This window comes from Scyliorhinus canicula, chromosome 1 (assembly GCF_902713615.1).
Source record: "Scyliorhinus canicula chromosome 1, sScyCan1.1, whole genome shotgun sequence".
NCBI classification, from domain to species: Eukaryota; Metazoa; Chordata; class Chondrichthyes; order Carcharhiniformes; family Scyliorhinidae; genus Scyliorhinus; species Scyliorhinus canicula.
The window spans coordinates 208,455,956-208,483,819 of NC_052146.1; the positions used below are offsets into that span (position 1 = coordinate 208,455,956).

The window sequence follows — 27,864 nt, forward strand, 5'->3', positions numbered from 1 at the left end:
ACTTGAATTTCAAATTTGTCGCGTGATTTATTTTCCACTGACCAACTTCAAAATCGGCAACATGAGCAGCAACTCGCTATTGTCTGTGTCCCGCCCAACGTCTAAAGTCAAACGTTGTCTTCATACTTTGACTGATGTGTAAATAGACAACAAACTGGCCATCTGGGGAATCAATGGACTTTCAAAACTGTCTAATTTGATGCTTTTTGCCATCTTGCAGGATATTAGCGAGATTTCCCCTTTATTCAACACCCTCCGAGTTCTGCAGAGCTAATTGATTACGGAGCCCCTGCTAAAACATTCACAGGACGCTTTCCGTCTTGTCGGGTTCCATCATACTCTTGCGTGTCGCTCATTAACATGGCTCAATGCTGACAAATTGCAGTAGTTCAACCAGCAAATCTGCAACACTGTGAGCCATTTGCATGGCTTCACTTGTTTTGAATGGGCTGATAATGAGCCTCAACATAATGCGCCTTTTCACAGCTTGGGGAGTCTGAGCGGCGATGAATATCAATAGGAACAGCGATGAATATCGACCCGAGCAGTGATGAATATCATAAAAGGTGTTAGATCTGTAATGAGGGCAACACACTCTGTTCAAATGCCACCATTTCCTCCTGGATCTCGCATTGGTTTATAGTGGAGTTGTGTTGACAAAAAAAATGAAGTAAGTTGTTTGTGATTTGACAATTGCTTTTGACGATAAATGTTGTTATCTTAAACACACAATCAAGACTTACACTCCAATGTTGTACTGAAAGAATGCTATACTGAGACACTAGCTGTCCTTTGGAGCCTCTGTCTGTTTGCTGGTTTAATTTGAAGATGGTCAGGGGTGAGTTTCCTGGTGTCCTGGCCAAAGTGCTTCCCTCAATAAATATAAAAACAGATTTATTGGTTATTCAACTTTCTTGGAGCTCCCATGTACAAAATAGCAACCATCTTTGCCTACATAATTAGTCTTCAGCCAAAACCATGTTAAGTGTTTTGAGACATATACAAGGAGACATATTAAAGTGCTTTGTCAAGGCAAGTCTTCACAAACGCCTTCTTTGTGATGTTCCTTCTCAATCTGCACAATGTTGTAAGAGAGTGCTGGCTAGTGATTGATTGTAGAATGCATGAAGTTACCTAAAACTGACATGTGAGTGCACGCACTACATGCAGGTGAGTCCTAAAGGGTGCCAGTCGAGGTTATAAAGAGGTGTCATGATTACATTGATTGGGATGCCACTTCACCAGACTTGGGAAAAATTTCAGCAAAATTTTAGCAAATGGATTATAATGTGGGAAAATGTGAACATGCCCACTTTGGCTGGAAAAATAGTAAAGCAGTTAATTATTTAAATGAAGGGAGATTTCAGATCTCTGAGGTAGAGAAGGGTCTTGGTCTCCAGGTACATAAATCTCAAAAGGTTAGTCTGTAAATTATTAGGAAGGCAAATGGAATGCTGTCATTTATTACAAGAGGAATTGAATATCCAAATGGGAAAGTTTTGCTGCAGTTGTACAAGGCGTTGGTGATACCAAGGGCGGGATTCTCCATTTCCCCCATGTTTCTCGGCGGCGCACCGTTTGATGACGCCGGGTTTCTCTTTTCCTGCCGCTTGTCATTGGGATTTCCTAGTGAAGCCATCTCACGCTGCCGGGAAACCCGCGGGCGGGTGTGTGCTGTCCGTGGGAAAAGAGAATTCCATATGGCCAGAGAATTCCGGTTCACATCTGGAGTAGTGTGAACGATTTTGGTCTCCTTATTAGAGAAACAATATAATTGCATTTGAAGAAGTGCAAAGAAGGTTCACGCGACTGATGAAAGGGTTGTCTTATGAGGAACAGTTAGGCCTGTATCCGTGGCAATGTAGAAGAACGAGAGATGATTTTATTGGAACTTGTAAGATCCTGAGGGGACTTGTCAGGGTGGATGCTGAAAGGATGTTTCTCCTTGGGAGAGAGACTAGAACTAGGAGACTCATTTTACATTAGATCTCCCATTTAAGACAGAGATGTAGAGGATTTTTTTTCTCTCTGGGGGTCATTAGCTTGTTGAATTCCCTTCCCAGAGAGCAGTGCGGGCTGGTGATTGAATGTTTTTTTAGCCCAAGGCTTGAGGGGCAAAATAGCCTACTCCTGCTCCTAATCCATATGTTTGTATGAAAAAGGGGATATACTGTCACCTGTGAATCACATTGAAAAAAAGAATAACATGTTCAAAATGAAACACTCCCATGCAAATCTGATCATTGTAGTTTGTGGTATAACAAAGCGGCGATCCTGTGGTGCAGGTGATCCTACCTGTAGGCCCTGGCGCCCTTGGGTCAAGTTTCACTGCAGGTCTCGATGGCCAAAGAAGGTATGTTCACAACGTGGCTAAACAGGTTAATTATCAGCCAGTAAACCCTTCCAATATGGCAGGCGGTAAGAGAGGGATACTTTCCTGCTCAGCCACACTGCAGAGCACGACGGAAAACCACAGCAGTACTTCACCAAGCATAATAATGAGCCGAACCAGGAGAAGTCCATGGTCACCAATTCTCCTTTCGGGGCATGGAACCTGAAGGAGGGACAAGACAGTTGTCACAGTATAAACTATCCTAGAGCCAGCATAGCTACTACAGCAGTGGCATTTTTGAAATAGATTATCTCTAGCTGTCCCAAGAAAGTAACCAACCCGAAAATAATATGAGAAAATGACCATGTTCGTCTTTGTCTGTTAATCTTCTGTGGAGTTGTCTTTCACAGAACAGTGGAGGCTAGCTTACTGATTATATTCAGGGCTAAATTAGATGGATTTTTGAACGACAAGGGAGTCAAGGGGACAGGTAGTAAAGTGGTGTTAAGGTCACAATCGGATCAGCCATGAACTTATTGAATAGCAGAACAGGCTTGATGAGTTGAATGGCCCACTCCTGCTCCTCTTTCTTATGTTGATGTTTAGTTTACAGTTCTTCTCAAAAATATTTTAACAATATCTATTCGGGCTGAATATAATGGGAATGAATGGGTCAGTCAGAAAGCTGTCCATCACTGAACTGTGAATGAACGAGAACATTAGGCAGCTTACAACAAAGTCATTCTGTCTGGTTGTTGTTAGAAACTCTTCAACTTAGCAAATTATCCCATTCCTCAGGACAAACCCAACCGTGTGCATCTTCAAAGTCCCCGTTTACACTGAGGGCAAGTTCAAAACCTAAATTCAATCCATGACAAGACATCAAATTCGGAAATACCAGCGCAATTCTCATTCACATCTTTGATTTCTCCAACACCATCACTACTGCATCCTGGAACTCATCCCATGGAAGCTCCAACTGCACCAATATTCCTCATCCCCTCTTATGTCAGTTTCTGTCTTTCCATTTTCTTGCAGATTGATTTTGAGAATCCTTATCCTCCTTTCCAAACCTCACATGGTGTCAGGCCATCCTGTCTCCACACCGTAGCCAGGGCTTTTCAGGTGGCAGGGTTTCACTGCCCACCATCCACCATCAGTGGAGAATGCATCGCTGCTGGTCGTGGCTGACCACAGCTAATTAATGCTCCACGGAGCTGTAATTAGCTGGAGACGGGACTTCTGCCCATCACTCAGGAGGAAGTTCCACTTCTGAGAGTCCCAGCAGCGCCAGAGGTTGCAGTGGCCAGGACTGGAATTGCATGCACTTCCCAGAGTCTAAGCCCCCAAATCCAGCACCAGCTAAGTGTGGGGGTCTCAGGCAGGGAGGTGAGGTCAGGAGGTGGGTGGGAATGTTGGTTCAGGGACCATGGGGGAGGGAGTGCCCACGTGGGGCAGACCTCATGCAGGGAAGTGGGGGGGGGGGGGGGGGGGGGGGGGGGGTAACTGTATCACCCAATGCTGAAAGGAAGCCATTGTTGGAGGATCCCCCTCGCCCACTTCCCACCTAAGGTAGGTTCACTTTTCAGACTTCCCCCACCTGCTGCCGATCCCGCTGCCGGCCAATGGTGAATCGCCTCACCACCACAAAACACACTGTGGGGGTTGGGGGGGGGGGGGGGGGGGGGGGGGGGCAGAAAATCCTGCCAGTTAACTTGGTTTCTCTCGCCACAGATGCTGTCTGATCTGCGGATTAGTCTCAGAATTTCCAGATTTTGTTTCAGATTTCCAATTTCTGCATTATTTTGCTTTTGCCTCTACTTACTTTTGTTTTCAAAAACAATGCCAAGAATTACATAGAAATGGGAGTGGAAGACAAAGATTTATTTAAGTGAGCATCGTGAAATGAAATGTTTAACCCATTATTACACATAGTGCAGAAAGGAAAGCTTCTCCCATGGATACGTCCTAAGTAAGTAAAGCCAAGGATCCACTTCTTAACAGGGAACAAAATTGTAGCAAATCACTATTTGAACAGAACCTTATTGAATATTACTCCAGAAAGAGATTGGTATTGACAAAGTCAAAATAGAATGGATACCATCGGATATCACTCCACAACTGAACAGCACTTGCTGAACAACCCTCAGTGCGCTAATAGCTACACTAGCAACCATGTTCAAAATGATCAATCGAGCTCATAATATGGTTCATTTACACTTTCTCGAAGTGACCTACATTCATAGTAGGGGGGACCCATTCTCTGCAGACTAAAGGAATATTTTCAAGTCTCGCACCTTATTTGAATTACCCGGGAGTTTGGTCAACCTATAGTTCAGTAAGAAGTCTTACTTGATTTTGATTTGATTTATTATTGTCACATGTATTAGCATATCGTGAAAAGATATTGTTTCTTGCATGCTGTACAAACAATGCATACCGTACATAGGGAAGGAAGGAGAGACTGCAGAATATAATGTTACAATTATAGCAAGGTGTCGAGAAAAGATCAACTTAATACGAGGTAGGTCCATTCAAAAGTCTGAAGGCAGTCGGGAAGAAATTGTTCTTGAGTCGGTTGGTACGTGATCTCAAACTTTGGTATCTGTTCCCTGATGGAAGAAGGTGGAACAGGGTATGTCCGGGGTGCGTGGTGTCCTTAATTATGCTGGCTGCCTTTCCGAGGCAGCAGGAATTATCGATAGGGTCAATGGATGGGAGGCTGGTTTGCATGATGGACTGGGCTACATTCACGACCTTTTGTAGTTTCCTGTAGTCTTGGGCAGAGCAGGCTCTATACCAAGCTGTGATACAACCAGAAATAATGCTTTCTATGGTGCATCTGTGGAAGTTGGTGAGGGTCGTAGCTGACATGCCAAATTTCCTTAGTCTTCTGAGAAAGTAGAGTTGTTGGTGGGCTTTCTTAACTATAGTGTCGGCATGGGGGACCAGGACAGGCTGTTGGTGATCTGTACACCTAAAAACATGAAGGTCTCGACCCTTTCTACTTCGTTCCCATTGATGTAGAGAGGGGCATGTTCTCTACTACGCTTCCTGAAGTTGATGACAATCTCCTTCGTTTTGTTGACATTGAGGGAGAGATTATTGTCGTCGCACCAGTTCACCAGATTCTCTTATCATTCCTATACTCTATCTCGTCATTGTTTGAAATCTGTCCCACTACGGTGGTGTCATCAGCAAATTTGAAAATCGAGTTGGAGGGGAATTTGTCCACACAGTCAAGTGTATAAGGAGTATAGTAGGGGGCTGAGGGCACAGCCTTGTGGGGCATCGGTGTTGAGGATGATCGCAGAGGAGATGTTGTTGCCTATCTTTACTGATTGTGGCCTGTGGGTTAGAAAGTTCAGGATCCAGTCGCAGAGGGAGGAGCCGAGGCCAAGGCCACGGAGTTTGGAGATGAGTTTCGTAGGAATGTTAGTGTTGAAGGCTGAGCTGTAGTCGATAAATAGGAGGCTGGCATAGGTGTCTTTGTTATCTAGTTGTTGCAGGGTAGAGTGCAGGGCCATGGAGATGGCGTCTACTGTGGACCTGTTGCAGCGGTAGGCGAACTGTAGTGGATCAAGGCAATCCAGGAGGCTGGAGTTTATTCGTGCCATGACTAACCTTTCGAAGCACTTTATGACGGTGGATGTTAGAGCTACTGGACGATAGTCATTAAGGCATGCAGCTTGCCTTTTTTTGTGGCTTTTAGACAAAGCCAAAGATAATTGTCTCAAGACAATTAACACCTCTTAACCTGGGGTTACCCCTATCTATGGATCTGTAAAGACTTAATTACCTGCAAATGTTCACATTCAAAGCATTGTCTTGCATCTTTGACTTTGTCTATATATATGTTTCTGGAACCTACCTCTCCATTCACCTGAGGAAGGAGCAGTGCTCCGAAAGCTAGTGATTTGAAACAAACCTGTTGGACTTTAACCTGGTGTTGTAAGACTTCTTACTGTGCTCACCCCAGTCCAACGCCGGCATGTCCACATCAATCTATAGTTCTTCATTGCTTTCTACTTGGCAACACATCAGCCAATCAACTTTGACTTGTCAACCAATCAGCATCCTTTTCTATATAGTATAAACTGTTGTGATTGTTTGAAATTTTCCGGATAACTGCAAGGCAAAACGCTTTGTCAACATTTTTGTGATGGTAGTGATGGCAAAACTGTTAGTATTCATTCCCATAGCTCTAACAAAACTGGCAGTAACTTCTGTGACATGCAAGTGCACAGAATATGATGGAGATCCAAACGTTGGTGCCCCAGATTTTACACTTTTCCAGAGGGTGAGTTGATGAGGTATCCCCAGAGTGAAATCGATGGGAAATTCTTTGAACTGATAAGACATTCCACCCTTACCCTATTAGTCTTGGTGTAAAAGCCTTGAACAGGTTACTCTTACTTGAGTGAGGTGTAACAAGTCTTAACTTCATAATTACTGCTAAACATCCACCTTGGCACTGAAAAGATAATCTGTGAAATTTCTAATTTTTCCATCATGATTTTAATAATCCACATTTTTAACCTTTTTCCACTTGTCTTTATTTTAGCTTTTGCCAATCATAAGCATTTAATTTTGCTATCTGAAAACCTAAATTTTTCATTCCCTGGTTTGCTGTCTGTGAGAATGCCTCTATGTGATAGACTGCTTACCCTGTTTGCTGACATCACTGCTGATGGATGCCTGGAGATTCCCTTGACTTGGCGTCAGATTTAAACCGGTCAAGAAATGGGAAATCCATGCCACAGCGATTGCCAGGTCTCTGTGGCCAACTTTCTTCAAGGTCAGTAGCAAGTGTTGTTTTTCTGATGGCAACATCCAGCCTAATGTATTTGGAATGCAGTAGCATAATGGCTACATTGCTACATTAGTAATTCTGAGTCCTTGATGAATGACCCAGAAGACATGAGTTCAAATCTCACCATGGGATTTTGGGGAATCTAAATTAATTAAATTAATAAATCTAGATTCATAAGGTTGATATCAGTAATGGTGACCATAAAACCACCAGATTATCATAACCACCAGGTTCACTAATGCCCTTTAGGGAGGGAATTCTGCCATCCTTACCCGGGTCAAGCTTACATGTGACTCCAGAACAACAGCAGCATAGTTGACCCTCAGCTGCCGAGTAAGCCACTTAGTATTACAGAAGGCGGCTCACCAACACCTTCTCAAGCGCAATTAGGGATGGGCACTAAATGCTGGATTTGCCAGAAACACTCATATTCCATGACTGAATTCAATAAGTTACAATGAAGTGTTAACAGTTTAAACAATTATGCTGGCAACCTCTAGTAATCAAGCACTTAATGTCTTCTTATGGCATTGCTCTGTTTACTGTTTGATATTAGCCTGTTTAAAATATGCCTCGTTGAAATAGCAGACTGGGGGATGCTATAAGAATATTTTAAACTCCCATTGATTGCCAACAATAACCTTTCAGCTAATGTTTTTATTCTTGCCATTATCTCCCAGAGTGTTTCCTCTACTGCCCTCTGGTGGGGAAATGGGAATTAGCATTCCACAGTATTTAAATACAGTGGGCTGGATTCTCCGATTCCGGCGCGGAGGCTCAGAGAATGGGCATTCGCACGGAAATCGTGACCATCGCCGCTGAAGCGATTCTCCGGTCCCCAGAGAATCTCTCAGGAACGCGATCTACACGGCGCGGGTAGTGGGCCATTGACAGAGGCCCCCCCCCCCCCCCCCCACGATTCTCCACGCGCAACTGGATGAGTTCCCAACGGCGTGGTTCTAACCACATATCGCCCATCATGAACCTCGGGTGGAGGCTGCGGTGGGATCGTTCACCAGGGGGGGCCTCAAGGACAGCCCGGGGAGCGATCGGGCGGCACTGATCTGCGAGCGCACGCGATTTCGAGGGGGCCTACATTTTTGCTGTCGCAAGTCTGCCGTGCACATGCGCGGACTCCCGGCCGGAAGTACGGGGCCCCGTATCCACAGCCAGAGCTGCGAGAAGCACTCTATTTCTTTATTTCTTGTGTCTGTGCAACGACCCAATATATAATGCAACTTTGCAATGTGAAAGCATGCCATAGGAATTTCTGAAATATAGACAGGTTACTGTGGACTATCTGTTATGGTGCTAGACTAGCCACAGCCAATTGTTCAAGGGTTCCACCTAGAAAGTTGTGAATTTGCACTCAATGAATCTGCTAAACTCTGGGCTTCAATGAAAGTAGACATCAGGAGGGATTGTAAGTGGGTTAGAACCATACACGGGGGGAACATGCAAACTCCACACAGTCACCCAATGCCGAAATTGAACCCAGGTCTCTGACGTTGTGAGACAGCAGTGCTAGCCACTGTGCCGCCTGCCACCCCTCGTCGCCCTGCTGTTCATTGTTTTATATTATTGCGCAAATTTCAAACTATTCTCCACTACCTCTTCCCCTCTAGGGCTTAAATTCTACACCTTTCAGAAATGGTCATTTTACAGCACAGAAAGAAGCCCTTCGGCCCATCATGTCTGCCCCGGCCATCAAGTATCTGTCTATTCTAATCCCATTTTCATAGAATCATAGAATTTACAGTGCATAAGGAGGCCATTCGGCCCATCGGGTCTGCACCAACCCTTCGAAAGACCACCCTACTTAAGCCCACATCGCCACCCTATCCCCATAACCCCACCTCACTTTTGGACGCCAAGGGGCAATTTAGTATGGCTAATCCACCTAACCTGCAAATCTTTGGACTGTGGGAGGAAACTGCAGCACCCAAAGGAAACCCACCTGGACACACGGAGGAAGTGCAAATTCCGCACAGTCACCTGAGGCCGGAATTGAACCTGGGACCCTGGAGCTGTGATGCAGCAGTGCTAACCACTGTGCTACCGTGCCGCCATTTAGATGAGCACTTGGTAGCTTTGTGTGCTGCTCATCTAAATGCTTCTTAAATGTTGTGAGGGTTCCCACCTCTTCCATCCTATCAGGCAGTGAGTTCTAGATTTCCACTACCCTTTGGGGAAGAATATGTTTGCTCAAATCCCCTTTATATCCCTGGCCCATTACCTTAAATCTATTCCTCCTGGTTAATGACTCCTCTAAGGGGAAAAGTTCTTCCCATCTCCCCTATCTATATCCCTCGTAATTTTGTACACCTCAATCAGGTCCCCCCTCAGCCTTCTCTGCTCCAACGAGAACAACTCCAGCCTAACCAATCTCTTTATAGCTGAACCCTCCAGTCCAGGCAACATCCTGGTGAATCCCCTCTGCACCCTCTCTAGTACATTTCCATCTTTCCTATACTGTGATGACCAGAACTGCACACTGTACTCTGGCTGTGGCCTAGCAAGCATTTTAGACAGCTCCATCATAACCTCACTGCTCTTATATTCTATATAAGACAAATAAGACAGCTAATAAAGACAAATATCCAATATGCATACTTAACCACTTTATCTACCTATCCTTCTGCCTTCAGAAATCCATCAATGTGTACCCCAAAGTACCTCTGGAATTTAAAGCTAACTTCACTAACGGTTAAACTCTCACTGATTGTTGTAAAAAACCCTGATGACTTTTAGGGATGGAAATCTGCCGTCCTTACTGGGTCTGGCCTACACGTGACTCCAGAACCTCAGCCATGTGGTTGACTCTTAACTATCCTCTGACATGGCCCTAGAATTGCATTCAAGGGCAATTAGGGATGGGCAACAAGTGCTGGCCTTGCCAGTGATTCCCACATCCCATGAAAGAATTACGAATGTTATTCTCTCTCCACTACTCTGGATAAATATTTCAGTCAGACCCAAGCCAACTTTCTTGTGATTTAAGTTACCAGCACCAAACTGCATTAGTTAGTCACGCTAGGGCAGGTGATAAAAGGGAACCTGTAAATGTAGTGTATTTGGATTTCCAAAAGTCATTTAATAAAGGTCCACATCAAAGGTTACTACACAAGATAAGAACATGGTTCGGGGGATAACATATTAGCATGAATAAAGAATTGGTTAGCTAACAGAAAGCAGAGAGTTGGAATAAGTGGGTCTTTTTCAGGTTGGCAAGCTGTAACTAGTGCTCAATGCTGGGGCTTCAAATATTTACAATGAACATCAATGATTTGGACGAAGGGACCGAATGCATGGCAGCTAAATTTGCCGATGTAAGGTAGGAAAGTAAAGTTGTCAAGAGGCAGTAGAGAGACTACAAAGAGATAGAGATAGACTAAGAGATTGGACAAAAATCTGGCAGATGGAGTATAATGTGGAAGAATGTGAACTCCACTTCAAAGAACACAGAACAAAGAAAATTACAGCACAGGAACAGGCCCTTCGGCCCTCCCAGCCTGCGCCGATCCAGATCCTTAATCTAAACCTGTCTCCTATTTTCCAAGGTCTACTTCCCTCTGTTGCCGCCCATTCATATACCTGTCTAGATGCTTCTTAAATGATGCTATCGTGCCCGCCTCTACCACCTCCGCTGGTAAAGCGTTCCAGGCACCCACCACCCTCTGCGTAAAAAACTTTCCACGCAGATTTCCCTTAAACTTTCCCCCTCTGACTTTGAAATTGTGACCCCTTGTAACTGACTTGTAACACTCTTGGGAAAAGCTTGTTGCTATACACCCTGTCCATACCTCTCATAATTTTGTAGACCTCAATCAGGTCCCCCCTCAACCTCCGTCTTTCCAACGAAAACAATCCTAATCTACTCAACCTTTCTTCATAGCTAGCACCTTAGAACATAGAACATAGAACGATACAGCGCAGTACAGGCCCTTCGGCCCTCGATGTTGCACCGACATGGAAAAAAACTAAAGGCCACCAAACCTACACTATGCCCTTATCATCCATATGCTTATCCAATAAACTTTTAAATGCCCTCAATGTTGGCAAGTTCACTACTGTTGCAGGTAGGGCATTCCACGGCCTCACCACTCTTTGCGTAAAAAACCCACCTCTGACCTCTGTCCTGTATCTATTACCCCTCAATTTAAGGCTATGTCCCCTCGTGCTAGCCACCTCCATCCGCGGGAGAAGGCTCTCGCTGTCCACCCTATCTAACCCTCTGATCATTTTGTATGCCTCTATTAAGTCACCTCTTAACCTTCTTCTCTCTAACGAAAACAACCTCAAGTCCATCAGCCTTTCCTCATAAGATTTTCCCTCCATACCAGGCAACATCCTGGTAAATCTCCTCTGCACCCGTTCCAAAGCTTCCACATCCTTCCTATAATGAGGCGACCAGAACTGTACGCAATACTCCAAATGCGGCAGTACTAGAGTTTTGTACAGCTGCAACATGACCTCATGGCTCCGGTACTCAATCCCTCTACCAATAAAGGCCATCACACCATAGGCCTTCTTCACAACCCTATCAACCTGGGTGGCAACTTTAGTGATCTATGTACATGGACACCGAGATCCCTCTGCTCATCCACACTTCCAAGAATTTTACCATTAGCCAAATATTCCGCATTCCTGTTATTCTTTCCAAAGTGAATCACCTCACACTTCTCCACATTAAACTCCATTTGCCACCTCTCAGCCCAGCTCTGCAGCTTATCTATGTCCCTCTGTAACCTGCAACATCCTTCCGCACTGTCTACAACTCCACCGACTTTAGTGTCGTCTGCAAATTTACTCACCCATTCTTCTGCGCCCTCCTCTAGGTCATTTATAAAAATGACAAACTGCAACGGTCCCAGAACAGATCCTTGTGGTACGCCACTCGTAACTGAACTCCATTCTGAACATTTCCCATCAACTACCACTCTCTGTCTTCTTTCAACTAGCCAATGTCTGATCCACATCTCTAAATCACCCTCAATCCCCAGCCTCCGTATTTTCTGCAATAGCCGACCGTGGGGAACCTTATCAAACGCTTTACTGAAATCCATATACACCACATCAACTGCTCTACCCTCGTCTACCTGTTCAGTCACCTTCTCAAAGAACTCGATAAGGTTTGTGAGGCATGACCTACCCTTCACAAAACCATGCTGACTATCCCTAATCATATTATTCCTATCTAGATGATTATAAATCGTATCTTTTATAATCCTCTCCAAGACTTTACCCACCACAGACGTTAGGCTCACCGGCCTATAGTTACCGGGGTTATCTCTACTCCCCTTCTTGAACAAAGGGACCACATTTGCTATCCTCCAGTCCTCTGGCACTATTCCAGTAGCCAATGATGACATAAAAATCAAAGCCAAAGGCTCAGCAATCTCTTCCCTGGCTTCCCAGAGAATCCTAGGATAAATCCCATCAGGCCCCGGGGACTTATCTATTTTCACCTTGTCCAGAATTGCCAACACTTCTTCCCTACGCACCTCAATGCCATCTATTCTAATAGCCTGGGTCTCAGCATTCTCCTCCACAATATTATCTTTTTCCTGAGTGAATACTGACGAAAAGTATTCATTTAGTATCTCGCTTATCTCCTCAGCCTCCACACACAACTTCCTCCCACTGTCCTTGACTGGCCCTACTCTTACCCTAGTCATTCTTTTATTCCTGACATACCTATAGAAAGCTTTTGGGTTTTCCTTGATCCTACCTGCCAAAGACTTCTCATGTCCCCTCCTTGCTCGTCTTAGCTCTCTCTTTAGATCCTTCCTCGCTTCCTTGTAACTATCAAGCACCCCAACTGAAACTTCACGCCTCATCTTCGCATAGGCCTCCTTCTTCCTCTTAACAAGAGATTCCACTTCTTTGGTAAACCACGGTTCCCTCGCTCGACCCCTTCCTCCCTGCCTGACTGGTACGTACTTATCAAGAACATGCAATAGCTGTTCCTTGAACAAGCTCCACATATCCAGTGTGCCCAACCCTTGCCGCCTACTTCTCCAACCTACACATCCTAAGTCATGTCTAATGGCATCATAATTGCCCTTCCCCCAGCTATAACTCTTGCCCTGCGGGGTATACTTATCCCTTTCCATCACTAACGTAAAGGTCACCGAATTGTGGTCACTGTTTCCAAAGTGCTCACCTACCTCCAGATCTAACACCTGGCCTGGTTCATTACCCAAAACCAAATCCAATGTGGCCTCGCCTCTTGTTGGCCTGTCAACATGTTGTGTCAGGAAACCCTCCTGCACACATTGTACAAAGAACGACCCATCTAATGTACTCGAACTATATCTTTTCCAGTCAATATTTGGAAAGTTAAAGTCTCCCATAACAACTACCCTGTTACTTTCGCTCTTTTCCAGAATCATCTTCGCCATCCTTTCCTCTACATCCCTAGAACTATTAGGTGGCCTATAGAAAACTCCCAACAGGGTGACCTCTCCTTTCCTGTTTCTAACCTCAGCCCATACTACATCGGAAGAAGACTCCCCATCTAGCATCCTTTCCGCCACCGTAATACTGTCCTTGACTAGCAGAGCCACACCTCCCCCTCTTTTGCCCCCTTTTCTGAGCTTACTAAAACACCTAAACCCCGGAACCTGCAACAACCATTCCTGTCCCTGCTCTATCCATGTCTCTGAAATGGCCACAACATCGAAGTCCCAGGTACCAACCCATGCTGCCAGTTCCCCTACCTTATTTCATATACTCCTGGCATTGAAGTAGACACACTTCAAACCACCTACCTGAACACTGGCACCCTCCTGCAAAGTCAAATCTGTGCTCCTGACCTCTATACTCTCAATCTCCCGTACCCCAAAACTACAATCCAGGTTCCCATGCCCCTGCTGAATTAGTTTAAACCCCCCCAAAGAGCACTAACAAATCTCCCCCCCAGGATATTGGTGCCCCTCAGGTTCAGATGTAGACCATCCTGTCTATAGAGGTCCCACCTTCCCCAGAAAGAGCCCCAGTTATCCAGAAATCTGAATCACTCCCGCCTGCACCATCCCTGTAGCCACGTGTTTAATTGCTCTCTCTCCCTATTCCTCATCTCACTATCACGTGGCACGGGCAACAACCCAGAGATAACAACTCTGTTTGTTCTCGCTCTGAACTTCCATCCTAGCTCCCTAAAGGCCTGCCTGACATCCTTGTCCCCTTTCCTACCTATGTCGTTAGTGCCAATGTGGACTACGACTTGGGGCTGCTCCCCCTCCCCCTTAAGGACCCGGAAAACACGATCCGAGACATCACGTACCCTTGCACCTGGGAGGCAACATACCAAATGTAAGTCTCTCTCGCTCCCACAAAATCTCCTATCTGTGCCCCTGACTATTGAGTCCCCAATTACTAATTACCTTCCAACCCGGCAACTTCCTGGTGAACCTCCTCTGCACCCTCTCCAAGGCATCCACATCCTTCTGGTAATGTGGCGACCAGAACTGCACGCAGTATTCCAAATGTATTCCAAACTTCGGTCGGAAGAAAAGAAAAACAGGATGTTATTTAAAAGGAGAAAGATTGCAGAACTTAGGTACAGAGGGATCTGAGCGTCCTAGTGCATGACTCACAAAAGTTTAGTTTGCAGGTACAGTAAGCAATTAAGAAGGTAAATGGAATGTTGTTTTTATTGAAAGGGGAATGGTACATAAAAGTTGGGAAGTTTTACTGCAGCTGTACAGGCATTGGTGAGACCTCATCTGGAGTATTGTGTGTAGTTTTGGTCTCTTTATTTGAAAAAAGATATAATTGCATTAGAACCAGTTCAGAGAAAATTCACTCAACTAATTCCTGGGATGATTAGCTTATCTTATGAAGAAATGTTGAGCAGATTGGTCCTACACCCATTGGAGTTTAGAAGATTGAAACGTGGTCTTATTAACATAAAATATCCTGAGAAGACTTATTAGGATAGGTACTGGGAGGATGTTTCCAATTGTGGGGAAGACTAGAGCTAGGGGCGACAGTTTCCGGTGTCAGCTTTGCCTTGTACCAGAGTTCAACGTGTAACGTTCCCTTGACTTGTAGTTCAGTCCCTCCTGGATCGACTAAAATGCAGTCACATATTAATGCTCTTAACTCTCCACAGATGCTACCAGTCCTGCCGGCTTTTTCCGGCATTTTCTATTTTTATTTTGGATTCTCAGCATATAAATTCTGTCTTTTAGGTCTGCATTCTCACAACTAGGCAGTCTGTGAAGGTCATTAATAAAAACATCTACTGGTTCACCTGACCTGACCTTTGAACGGTTGAATTTGGCCCTATTCATAATCCTCGAGTCAAAATAGTTATCATGGGCTTTCAAGACTTCTTCAAACTTATCTGAGGTCTCATTAACACTTTTGTCTTCCAATAACATCATCTACTATTGTTCCTATGGAGTAAAGTAATGCATTGACTTGTTTACTTCAGATGTTTTTTCCAGTTTGGAATCTCTAGAAATATTTTATCCAAAGTGCTCAGTTTGAAATTTGATTTGGTACTTCCACAGGGTAAATTTTCAGATCCCCCCCCCCCCCCTGAACCACGGATATCGTTGCTGGTGGGAAGGAAACTTTGGCGGACCTTTAGAGATCCGTTGATCTTGGGTGGGAATTTCTAGTCTCAGGCGGGTGCAACTGAAAAACCCCACCCCCACATGTCCAAATCTCTCCCGTAATATAAATTTCAGGTCTATGGCTGCTGTAAGCTTTTTGGTGGGCTGTCCAAAGTCTTAAACCTTCCCTTTCAAGGGATGGTCACCAGTTCCACAATCTTTACTTGGTTATCTAACTCTATTTCTGGAGCGGTACTTTCTTCACGGACTGCTTTGGTGCAGCCCTGAATGAGTTGAAGAGTTGATTTTCTGACTTTTCCTGTATCCGCTGGATCAGCACTTGGGAGTTCTTCAACTTTGTCTCACCGTGTTCTGTAATTTTGGCACCCTTTTGCAGGTCAGACTTGCAAACTTATTTAAAGTGACTTTTCAAGGTTTCGGGATTCTTCACAGCTGCCACCATGTTGTGTGTTGGTTGGACTGGCTGAGGAATGATTGCTGAGATACTGGTATGTCTAAACAATAACTGCTTTATTAGATATAATTGAACCATACACAGATATACATGACTAAGGTGTTAATCTGCTAAACTAGAAATATTCTCCCTCTCAACTCGTAATCATGTGCCTCTTGCATCATCATTCTGGGGGGTGCTCTTTAGACATTTTCAACCCGAGCATTACAGTACCATTTCACAGAGAAAGCTCAACCACATTACTGACAGAGTCAAAAATGAGCCAGACCAGATAAGGACAACAGATTTCCTTCCCTATCGGAAGCAAAAATTAATCAAACTAAGTACAAAAGGTTTGACACTATTTAAGAGATGCATTAATATTGGCTACGTCATACTTTAAACCAAAGTAGAAGAGTGAAAGAGATGGATTTTTATGACAACTGGTAGTTTCATGGTCGCCATTACTGATGGTGCTTTATTTTTAAAAAGGTAGATGAATTTAATTATTAAACTCCCCATCTGCTATGGTGGGGATTTGAACTCACATCTTTGAATCATTAACAGAGACCTCTAGACTACTAACCCAGTAACATAATTGTCTTTGACAATCAAATTGCTCATTACAATTAATATATTCACGAAAGACTGTTTACCTTGGACAAGCTCACATGTTTCATGAGATAATTTATCATTGCACACCTTCACCCTAAAATGTACATTATATTGCCAATGCTTCCTCTAATAAAGTATTGGGGGTTCTTCAAAGTGTATGCAATTGTTGGGTCCTTTGGTCTTTCAACGATTGCAATTCTTGTCATCAACTTTGGCAGGCTTTTCTTTTTAATCATTCGAATCAATCCCAGTTTTATTATACCCTGCTCCATCAAAAAATTCTTTTAAAAAATAAATTTAGAGTACCCAATTCTTTTTATTCCAATTAAGGAGCAATTTACCATGGCCAATCCACCCACCTAGCACATCTTTGGATTGTGGGGGTGAGACCCATACAGACAGTGGGAGAATGTGCAAACTCCACACGGACAGTGACCCAGAGACGGGATCGAGCCCGGGTCCTCATCACTGTGAGGCAGCAGTGCTAACCACTGTACCACCAAGCCGTCTAGATAGCAATAAAGCTCTAACCGTATGTTATAAGATAACAGAGAAAAAAATCAGGCATCTCGATTCCACATGTATTGCGCCCTTGCGAAAACACTAGGGCATCTGTGAAAAGAGAATTGTTTATCATCCAATCAGTAGTTCAGCAAACGATTCTGCAGACAAGCCAGCATAAGAAAATACCAGATATTCATCATGAGTTAATTAGATTAGCTACAAAAGATTTGACACAATTTAGGAGATGTATTAATGTTGGCTAAGTCATCCTTTTAATAAAAGCCAAAACTCTGCCTTGTAATGAAGATTAATGAAGAAATGAGAAGGTTTGTAGGCTGATTGCTGCACAGTGATGATTATCTTGCTGAGCATTCACAATTTTTTTTAACTGATCTGAATTATGGACGATGAATAGCCTTTGCCAAATAGTTTGTGCTTCTTTCAGTTTAATAGTTTTATAATCTGGGATTGATTAAGCGACAAGATAAAACTGATAATTGTGGATGAAGTAATAAAGTTGTCATTGGACCCGAGGAGCAAGGTGTGAGGAAGAAGGGCAGTGGACACGCTTTGAGCAATTCTTGTTTTGGCCAAACCTGTTCCACCCTCCACCCTTTCTTTTGGGAGAAAAGGGAACAATGCACTATGTTAAAGTATGGCATTTATCAGGTCCTTTTGATCCTTTTCAGATAAACACTCAGAATGGCTAACTCCCACTCATTCACCTGTGCTGGACTCATTTTAGCTCCTGTGTGGGGGAAGGGTGGGGTGGGGGGGGATGTAGGGTGGAATCAAGTTACCTCAGCTTTGAACTGGATGATTGTTCAAAATAAAGTAGCTCTGATATCAAAAGAACCTGGTAATGAACTGAGCATAATGTGGGCCTCTGGAGATAGTATACTCACTGACACCTAGAAAACCCAGTCTTTAAAAAGCATCGACAGACATTTTGGGTGCTTTACAGAGAAGGTATTCATGAAGAAAGGTAGTCATAGTTTTCCTGCACAACACATATGCCTAATCTTTTTCTCTAATGAAAGAACACCTACCTTCAATTTGCAATGCAGTATCTCCCAAAAAAAATCAATGCCCTGATTGGTAACCAGTCTTCAAATTCTTTTTACAGTTAATTCTCTCCCAATTCTCAGCTGGATCCTTGACCTTCCTGTAAAGCATGCTAGGAGTTTAGAATATATACCATTAAAGTGCAAAGTCTATTAAAGGGCGGTACAGTGGCATAGAGATTAGCACTGCTCCCTCATAGTGCCAGGGAGCCGGGTTGAATTCCAAACTGGAAATCTGTGCACATTCTCCCCGTGTCTGCGTGGGTTTCCTCCGGATGGTCCGGTTTCCTCCCACAGTTCAAAGATGTGCAGCTTAGGAGGATTGGCTATGCTAAATTGCCCCTCAGTGCCCAAAGTTAAGTGGGGTTATAGCTTCACAGGGATAGGGCGAGTAAGTGGGTCTAGTTAGGGTGCTCTTTCAGAGGGTCGGTATGGACTCGATGGGCCGAATGGCCTACTTCTGCACTGTAGGGGTTCTATAAAATGATCATTTCCAAACTTAATGATACAAATTCAAAAGACAAATGGATATGTTCCTACAATGGTCTTCCCACATAAGGGGCGGAAATCTCCGACCCCCCACAGAGTCGGGGAATCGCCCGGGGATGGCGTAAATCCCGCCCCCGCCGTAAATCCAGCCCCCGCCGTAAATCCCGCCCCCGCCGTGGCCGGAATCCTCCGTCACCTGCGAATCGGCGAGAGCGGGAATCACGCCCCGCCGATCGGCGTTTCCCCCGCGGCGATTCTCCGGCCCGCGTTGGGCCGAAGTCCTGCCGCTGACAGGCCTCGCCCGCCGGCGGGAATTGCAGCACCTCTGGCGCCGGTGGGATTGGCGGCGCGAGCGGGCCCCCGGGTCCTGGGGGGGGGGGGGGGGGGCGTGGGGCGATCGGACCCCAGGGGGTGCCCCCATGGTGGCCTGGCTCGCGATCAGGGCCCACCGATCGGCAGGCGAGCCAGTGCCGTGGGGGCACTTCTTTTCTTCCGCCACCACCACGGCCTCCACCATGGCGGAGGCGGAAGAGACCCCCCCTACCGCGCATGCGCCGGTGGTGACGTCAGCGGCCGCTGACGCAACGGCGCGTGCGCAAATCGGCGAAGGCCTTTCGGCCAGCCCCGACGCCTGGTGGCAGGCGCCAAAGGCCATTGGCGCCGGTTTTGGCGCCAGTCGGCGTGGCAGAAACCACTCCGGCACGGCCTAACCCCTAAAGGTGCGGAGAATTCTGCACCTTTGGGGAGGCCCGACACCGGAGTGGCGCCAGCCACTCCGCTACTCCGGGACCTCCCGACCCGCTGGGTAGGGGAGAATCCCGGCCAATCCCGGCTACTGAAGAATCCATGGAACCACTACAGTACTGAAGGAGAACATTCGACACATCAAATCTGCACTGACCCTCCGAAAGAGCACTCTTTGTAGGCCCTCTCCCCCACCCTTTCCCTGTAACCCCACTTAACCCACACATCTTTGGACACTAAGGGACAATTTAGCATGGTCAATCCACCTAACCTGCACATTGGTGGGCTGGGTGTTTCGATGGGAATTAGTGCTACCAGTTACTTTGGGCTCCTGAAGTTTGCTTAATGAGGCACAGTGCTTCCCAAATCTTTTCCCCAGTATGAACTTATTTTAATACCTCAGACTTTGGGCACGATTCTCCGGCCTCATTGAGCTTTCGCTCAAGCGGAACAAGGCCGGTGAATAGCGAGAGAAGCCAAAAGCGACATCTTCACCAGGCAGCAAACAGTTTGCGATACAACCGGCCCGCTCACATAGGTGAAATCGGGATCTTTCCATAGCGTGGCGACAAACAAATTCTCACCACTTTAGCCCCATTTCCGTACAATCAAAAAGAGCGACCTGATATCCAAAGGCCTCCCATCATTCAGCGGCCTCCACAGCAAGTGGTCACTCTGCCGCCGATCAGTACTCCTTTTTAAAAACCTCAACCTGGCAGAAGGCCTTCTGCAGGGGGGGCAAGGAGGGCAGTAGCCATCTTTGCTCACAGGCAAAGAGCTCTGGGGTGCTGGGATTGCCACCCGAGTGCTCTGCTGGGGGTGGGGTGGGTGGGGAGGAGTGGGTCTCAGTTGGTGGTGGGGGACCCTCCGCAGGAGTGGGCCACCATGGGAGTGTTGGGGGGGAGGCTCTGGGGGGAAAACAAAGGGCAACCACTCATGGCACCACCATGCCAACCCCTCGATCGTGTGTACCCATTCGGGAGGCAATCCTTGTCCCTGCCCATCTGCATCACCCATACCCCCATCGGCTGCTGAGGCCTCTGGTTGCATGGCTGAAGGCTATTGCTAATAGAGAATTGGCAATCGTGGTTAAGTGAGCACTTCAGACATGCCAAGTGGATTCCCGTGGGTAGACGGTCCAGGTAGCATTGGGAGACATTGCCCTTGGCGATGCACCTCAGTGACTGGGCCATGCTCTGCAGCGCCTCGGCAATGCCCACCTACGACAGGGACAAGCTCCACAGTGCCTCAACCATGCCCATCTGAGAGTAGGACCTCATCAAGGTCAGCCAGGTACTGGGTGACATCCTCCAGCGAGGCGGTCATTCTGCCGAGGCCTCAGCCATGGCCGTCACTGACTGCGCGACGCCTCGGACACCTTCACTCATGGTGCCGACATCGTGCACCAGGCTCTCCACTGCGGTGGCCACCCTAGCAGTGTTGGTCTCGGTGCCACTCATTGCCAGCGCCATCACCTGCTCCCATAGTCTCTGGGACTCCTCCAAGCTGCTCATTAGCTGCTGGAGCCACGCTGACATCTTCCTCTGAACGTCCCGGCCGCTCCCTATTGTCTCCATCAGCTCCAGGCAACCTACTTCCACAGGCTCAGCATCAGGTAGGGACCCAGCTGTGTCCTGGGATCCAGCAGACCTCCGACTGCTGTCTCACCTGGGGGTTCCTACTTCCACCTGATGTACATCAGCAGCGGTGCGATGCTCACCAGATTGTGCCCCAGAAGCCTGACCGCTAACATTTCCCATTGAGATATGTGTATCTGCATTGACCAAGAGTGGGGATGACAGCTGTGCCATGACTATAGTGGCACCTTCGGAGCTCTCCTCTGAGGTGTTCCCCTATAATAATAATAATAATAACAATCTTTATTATTGTCACAAGTAGGCTTCCATTAACACTGCAATGAAGTTACTATGAAAAGCCCCCAGTCGCCACATTCTGGCGCCTGTTCGGGTACACTGAGGGAGAATTCAGAATATCCAAATTACCTAACAGCCCGTCTTTCGGGACTTGTGGGAAGAAGCCGGTGCACCCGGAGGAAACCCACGCAGACACGGGGAGAACATGCAGACTCCACACAGATAGTGATCCAAGCCTGGAATCGAACCTGGGACCCTGGCACTGTGAGACAACAGTGCTAACCACTGTGCTACCATGCCATCCTCTCGGAGTCAGGAGAGGGGGCCGCCCAGGATGGACCGGGGCCCTCGGCTGGAAGACCTGCAGGAGAATGGACATGTGGTCATTGGGAGGGTGGGTCAGTAGGTAAGGCAATAGCAACTCACATTTGACAGGTCCTCCGGGTGGAGCTCGGTGGTCCTCATCTCTGAGGCATGTTCCAGTATCCGCGTGACTGACATATCTGACCTCGGCCACCCCAGTCACCTCCAGGGCCTGCTCCTCGAAGGAGGGGAGGTTTCTTATGTCTGGCACCTCACCGCCAGTCTGGGACCTCTCCCGACGATTATGGGAGAGCTTTTCCTGAGGAGACACAGAGGGGTCATCATTAGCCACACACGTAGTTCACAATGGTGGGAGGGGGTATGTGAAGGGAGGATTGGGGTGGGGGGGTGTTGTGAGGGGAGGGGGGAGGGCTGGGGGTTTCATGGGGAGTTGGGGGGTGATGCTCCCTTGGGGGGGGTGGGGGGGGGGGGGTGTTGGTATCTACTCACTCATGCTGCTCAGTGTAGGTCGTTGACCTTCTTCCTGCTGCACTGGAGGCCAGTCCTCTCGGTCACACTGCCCAAGCTTACGGTCGTCGCCACCTCATCCCAGGCAGCACTGGCTGCCTTCTTGTGACTCACCTTCTGGGATGCTCGGGGGAATGGAACATCCCTCCTAGCCTCCGCCGTGTCTAGGAGCATCACAGGTCAGCATCCCAGAACCTTGGGGCTGGTTTCCTGGGCGCCATTGTTGCGAGCTGGCTGGGGTTGGCTGAGCAAATGCAGTTTAAGTGCTGCTTGATGTTGTTAGCAGGGAGGGAGGGGGGGGGGGGGGGGGGGGGGGGGGGGGGGAGAGAGAGCGGCTGGTGAGCTCAGACCCGGTGGATCGGCTGGTGAGCCTTTATTTGTGGCAAGAAGCCCACGAGGCCTCATTAGGTGGACCAATTAACGTTGGATTGCGTTGCCAGCCTCACTGGGCTGAGCGCCGGAAAACTCATGGAAATTCCTGCTCGATACCACACTTTGAATTTTTCTGGAGAATCACGCCTTTGTGTGACCCCCCCCCCCCCCCCGAATGTAAATTACGGGGGGCGGGGGGAAGGGGGGGTAGGGAGGGGAGTAGCCAGGGTGTAGGCTGGATAGGTGAGCTGTTGGGGGAGCAGGAGTTGAGCTTTGGAGAGTTGATGAAAAGACTTGTTTCTAAAAGAATTGGCCTCGCAGCTGATAGGAATCAGCCTGAGCTCCAGGGCAGCCATTGCTGCCTCGGAGTTTGTGACCCCAAAATCTTGTCTTGCAATCCCCAGTAGGGGTCATGACCCCACAGGTTGGGAGGCCCTATAGGGAGGGGGGAGAGGAGGGGGGAGAAGAGCAAGAGAAGTTCCCAGCATTTGCTTTACCCTCAATCGGCTCGGTTTTAGCTTCACAGTCGTGCCTTGCCTGAGTCAGAAGTTTGTTTGCGGTAGTCGCATCTACTCTGATGCTTCTGTACATTACTCAACCATTTTTTCAGTCAAATGATATAAGTATAGAATGATACATCACTGAAGGAGACCATTCAGCCAATTATGCTTCGGCCAACTTTTTGAAAGTGTTATCTTATTAGATCCATTTCCCAGTCAATTCCCCATAGTGATGCAACTTTTTCCTTTAAGCAACTATCCAATTCCCTTTTATTCCAGTCATTGCATATCACATATTATGTGCAGCACTAAAGTAATCCATTCAACCCCACTAGTCTATACTGAACGTTTTATATTTTATATATCTCAGAATAGTGCAGAGATGACAATAATTTTTAAGAAAGCAACAGTTTATTTTACAAGAGTTCAAAAATATCTCTGCAATCACAAAATGTCTGCACTCATGTTTACAGCGCAGTTTTTAGCAGCTTCTGCGGTGTCTGTTTACTTTGGTCTGAATCCACACCCCGGCTTAAGCAATCAAGCACAGTGAGCATTGATCAGTTTCCAGACTCACATAATTGAACAATAGAACATTTGGGGCAGCACGGTAGCATGGTGGTTAGCATAAATGCTTCACAGCTCCAGGGTCCCAGGCTCGATTCCCGGCTGGGTCACTGTCTGTGCGGAGTCTGCACGTCCTCCCCGTGTGTGCGTGGGTTTCCTCCGGGTGCTCCGGTTTCCTCCCACAGTCCAAAGATGTGCGGGTTAGGTGGATTGGCCATGCTAAATTGCCCTTAGTGTCCTAAAAAGTAAGGTTAAGTGGGGGGTTGTTGGGTTACGGGTATAGGGTGGATACGTGGGTTTGAGTAGGGTGATCATGGCTCGGCACAACATCGAGGGCCGAAGGGCCTGTTCTGTGCTGTACTGTTCTATGTTCTATGTTCTATTACAATGACGTTAGTGTTCCTCACAACTTCCTCATATAAACTAATCAGCATAATCTTTTCTTTCTTTCTCCCCCCTTGGTTAGTATCACTTCTCCTTTAAAAGATCTACAATAATAACATTAATCTTATTCATATTATGGTTAATCTGAAGATTCTCTCTTCATTTTACTCTACTGGATTCCATTTATATGGCATCTTTCACAGCCATCAGACATTCCTAAAGCACCTTTTGAAAGGTAGTCAGTTACTGTTGCAATAAAGGGCCAATTTGCAAACAGCAAGCTCCCGCAAACAGGAATGTGACACGAGAATCTGTTTTTTGTGATGTTGATTGAGGGATAAATATTGGTGCATGGCCCCAGGGAGAACTCCACGGCTCTTCTTCGGCATGCTGCCATGGGATCCTTTACAATTACCTAAGGTGCCATTTAGGGACGTGCAGTTAACATCCCATCTAAAAGCCAGTATCCATTTTTTTTTAAATTAATTTTATATCATTAGCCCCCATGGTGAGGTCTTGTGGCACATTGGGTAGTATCTCTATTTATGGGCTGGAAGTTCCAGGTTCAAGTCCCACATCAGGACTTGATGGCAATAGAAGATGCACTCATAATGTGGCCATAGAGGTTGCCCATTAGTCTTTAAACCCTTCCAACGCGATAAGGGGGCCGATCATTTTGGACTGAGATGAGGAGAAATTACTTCGCTCAAAGGGTTGTGAATCTTTGGAATTCTTCACCCAAGATTGTTGTGGAAGCTCCATCATCGAATATATTTAAGGCTGGCATAGAGAGATTTTGGTCTCTCAGGAAATCAAGGGACATGTTGAGCGGTGGGAAAAGTAGAGTTTAAGCCCAAGAGAAGCCACGATGATGGTATTGAAAGGCAGAGCAAGCTTGATGGGTCTACGCATGTTCCTATTTCCTGTGTTGTTGTGAATGTTAAGATCCCGGCCCAGACCCCAATATTTGTTAGGATACCGACAGGAACCTCGAATATTTTTTTTTAGTTGTAAAACTGTGAGATAAGGACACTTCACCCCAGGAGTGATGTCTCTGACCAATAGGTATCTTTTTTGTTAAAACAAACTTTAATTCAAACACGGTATTGATCACATTAACATAAAGGAAAATAGCTTTACAATTATCAGTTAAATATTATTATTATCAGTTAAATAATTCTTAAACACAAAAAAAACATAAAATTACTATCTATACCTGCTACCAACTACAATTAAGCAGCCCAATACGGTTCAAATGCCAGTTACACATGAAGTTAATAAACAGTTTACTTGCTTAGTTGTGTAGAGACATCTGGAGAGAAAGACCCTTTCAGGAGCAGAACCAGTACACTTCTGCTCAACTGAGCAGCATAAGTTATCTACTGTCCAGGGAATCTCCAGCAATCAGAACAATGTTCCATTAGCTCTCTATATGTAAGCAATAAATGCTAAAAACCATAGTTACCTCACTTTTTATGACTTCTTAATTACAGCTTTAGCAGACACACAATCTGGGTACCTTAACCTCGGTTCTTTAATAAAATTACTGCAACAAATGTATACCTTAACCCAGGTTTTAAAAACATTACTGCAACAGATATAAAACATGATGGAACCATCAATTCACTAGACACGTGCTTTAAGATATGAACAGTGGTTTTAATCTACTTGCAACAGAGCCAGCCTGTTCCGCGTTGAACTCTCGATGAACTGAACAACTGGCTCTGAGCATTGGTATTTATACAGCAGTCCAGGGGGATGAGTCGTGGGCGGAGCCAAGGGTGGAGCCCTGTACAAACTCCAAAGCATTCCCAGCGCTACTCCCCCTAGTGGTCGGGCAACGCAACTGCGCTTACAAATGCATGGTCTCATGTATGTACAATACAGTGTGAATTACAGAGTTGCATTCACCACAAAACATAATATATAACAATTTCTACATTTTTACATGATTTCCTGCTTCTGCCATGGAATCGCAGAAATTAAAGTTTAAGGTGATTAACTTGCTGTTTTGTGGGTGGTCTCCAGTAAAACTGAAATATTTAGGACTGAGATGAGGAGAAATTTCTTCACTCAAAGGGTTGTGAATTCTTGAAATTCTCTACCCCAGAGGATTTGAATATATTTAAGGCTGGGATTCATAGAATCTCGCCAGTGCAGAAGAAGGCCATTTGGCCCATCAAGAAATCACCAACCCTCTGAAAGGGCACCCCCAACCAGGTCCAATCCCCCGTCCTATCCCTGTAACCCCATCTAACCTACACATCTTTGGACAATAAGAGCAATTTTATCATGGGCCAATCCACCTACCCTGCACATCTTTGGACTGTGGGGGAAACTGGAGAAACTGGCGGAAACTCACGCAGACACGTGGAAAATGTGCAAACTCCACACAGACAGTCACGCAAGGCTGGAATTAAACCCAGGTCCGTAGCACTCTGAGACAGCAGTGCTAACCACTGTGCCACCGTAGTACCTGATTGAAAGATTCCACTGAGTTGAATATGCACAGTGACTATGTGACATAATTTTCAGATCATAACCCACATGATTAATCCAGTGAATACCATTGGGTTTGCAATTCCCTCCCCTAACCTTCATCCCAAAGCCTTTTGAGAGCTTTCTGCTCAATATATGTTTATTATTGTCTCCTCTTTTGAGGGGTTGAGGTCAATGATCCAATTCTACACAGTGCCCTGTGATTGTGTATCAGTTTACATTGAATTAAATGGTGGTGCGGATTGAAATAAGAACAACACTTGCATAAACACAATGTATTTAACACAGGAAAGTGTACCAAGGCGAGGCACAGAAGCGTTATCAAACTCAATTTGACACCGTGCTACGCAAAGAGATATTAAGACATATGACCAAGAACCTGGTCAAAGAACTAGGTTGTAAGGAACGTTTTAAAGGAGAAGAGAGACACAGAGAGAGGTGAAGAGGTGGAAAGATTTAATGAGGGAATTCCAGGGCACACGCAGCTGAACCCATGGCCGAAAATCAGGAATGTGAAAAAGGCCAGGTCTTGGAGTATGAGCTGGATGAGGTAGCAGAAGCATTGAGGAATGAGGCCATGGATCCATTTGATAACAAGGATGAGTGATTTAAAATTAAGTCACTGCTGGACCCCAAAACCAACGTAGGTCAGCGAGCTCATTGATTGTCACTTGGTGCAAGTTAGCACATGCACAGCAGACATTTGAGGATGAATTTGGGTTTACAGAGTAGGAGGTCAGAGAGTTGAGTATTGAATTCAGAATCTGAGGTAATGTGGAGACAGAGAATGCGAAGGAAGTGGGAGAAGGTGGTTTGGATAATGAATACGGTATGGAGACAGCGTGAATCAGAGCTTTGAGATTCCTTCCTGCAGTCCCTCTTGCCTCATGACATCGACAGTTTAAGATTGCAAATGCCTGCTATTTTCAATTCCAATACCTTACTTGTTATAAACTTGAAACTGTTTCTCTGTCTCAGTACTGCAATTATTTTGTCCATTCTTTCGGAAGAATGACAGTTCTTGAGTCAACTCATTGCCTGTGCTGGTTTTGGATCATTATTTTGCCTTGTCTCCCTTGAATCAAGCGATTGTTCCAGGCCCCACTCCTCCAAGTTCTTTAGTTGATGTTTGTAATACTATTAAGCTGTGTCCCACCATTTTATATTCAGGATTAGTCTTCACACATCCCTTAAGATCCCTTAAGGTAGCAAAGCAGGTGGATACAGTGGTTAAGAAGGTATATGGTATACTTGC

General features: G+C 46.0%; 1 protein-coding gene across 1 annotated transcript in view; it reads left to right on the forward strand.

Moving 5' to 3' along the window:
• Positions 1 to 535: 535 nt before the first annotated feature.
• The window catches only part of LOC119971330, a 121,400-nt gene continuing 94,071 nt past the window's right edge, over positions 536 to 27,864 (forward strand). The window contains exon 1 of the mRNA XM_038806738.1: positions 536 to 670. The gene's annotated coding sequence lies outside the window, so the exon portion shown is untranslated. The remainder of the gene's footprint in view (positions 671 to 27,864) is intronic.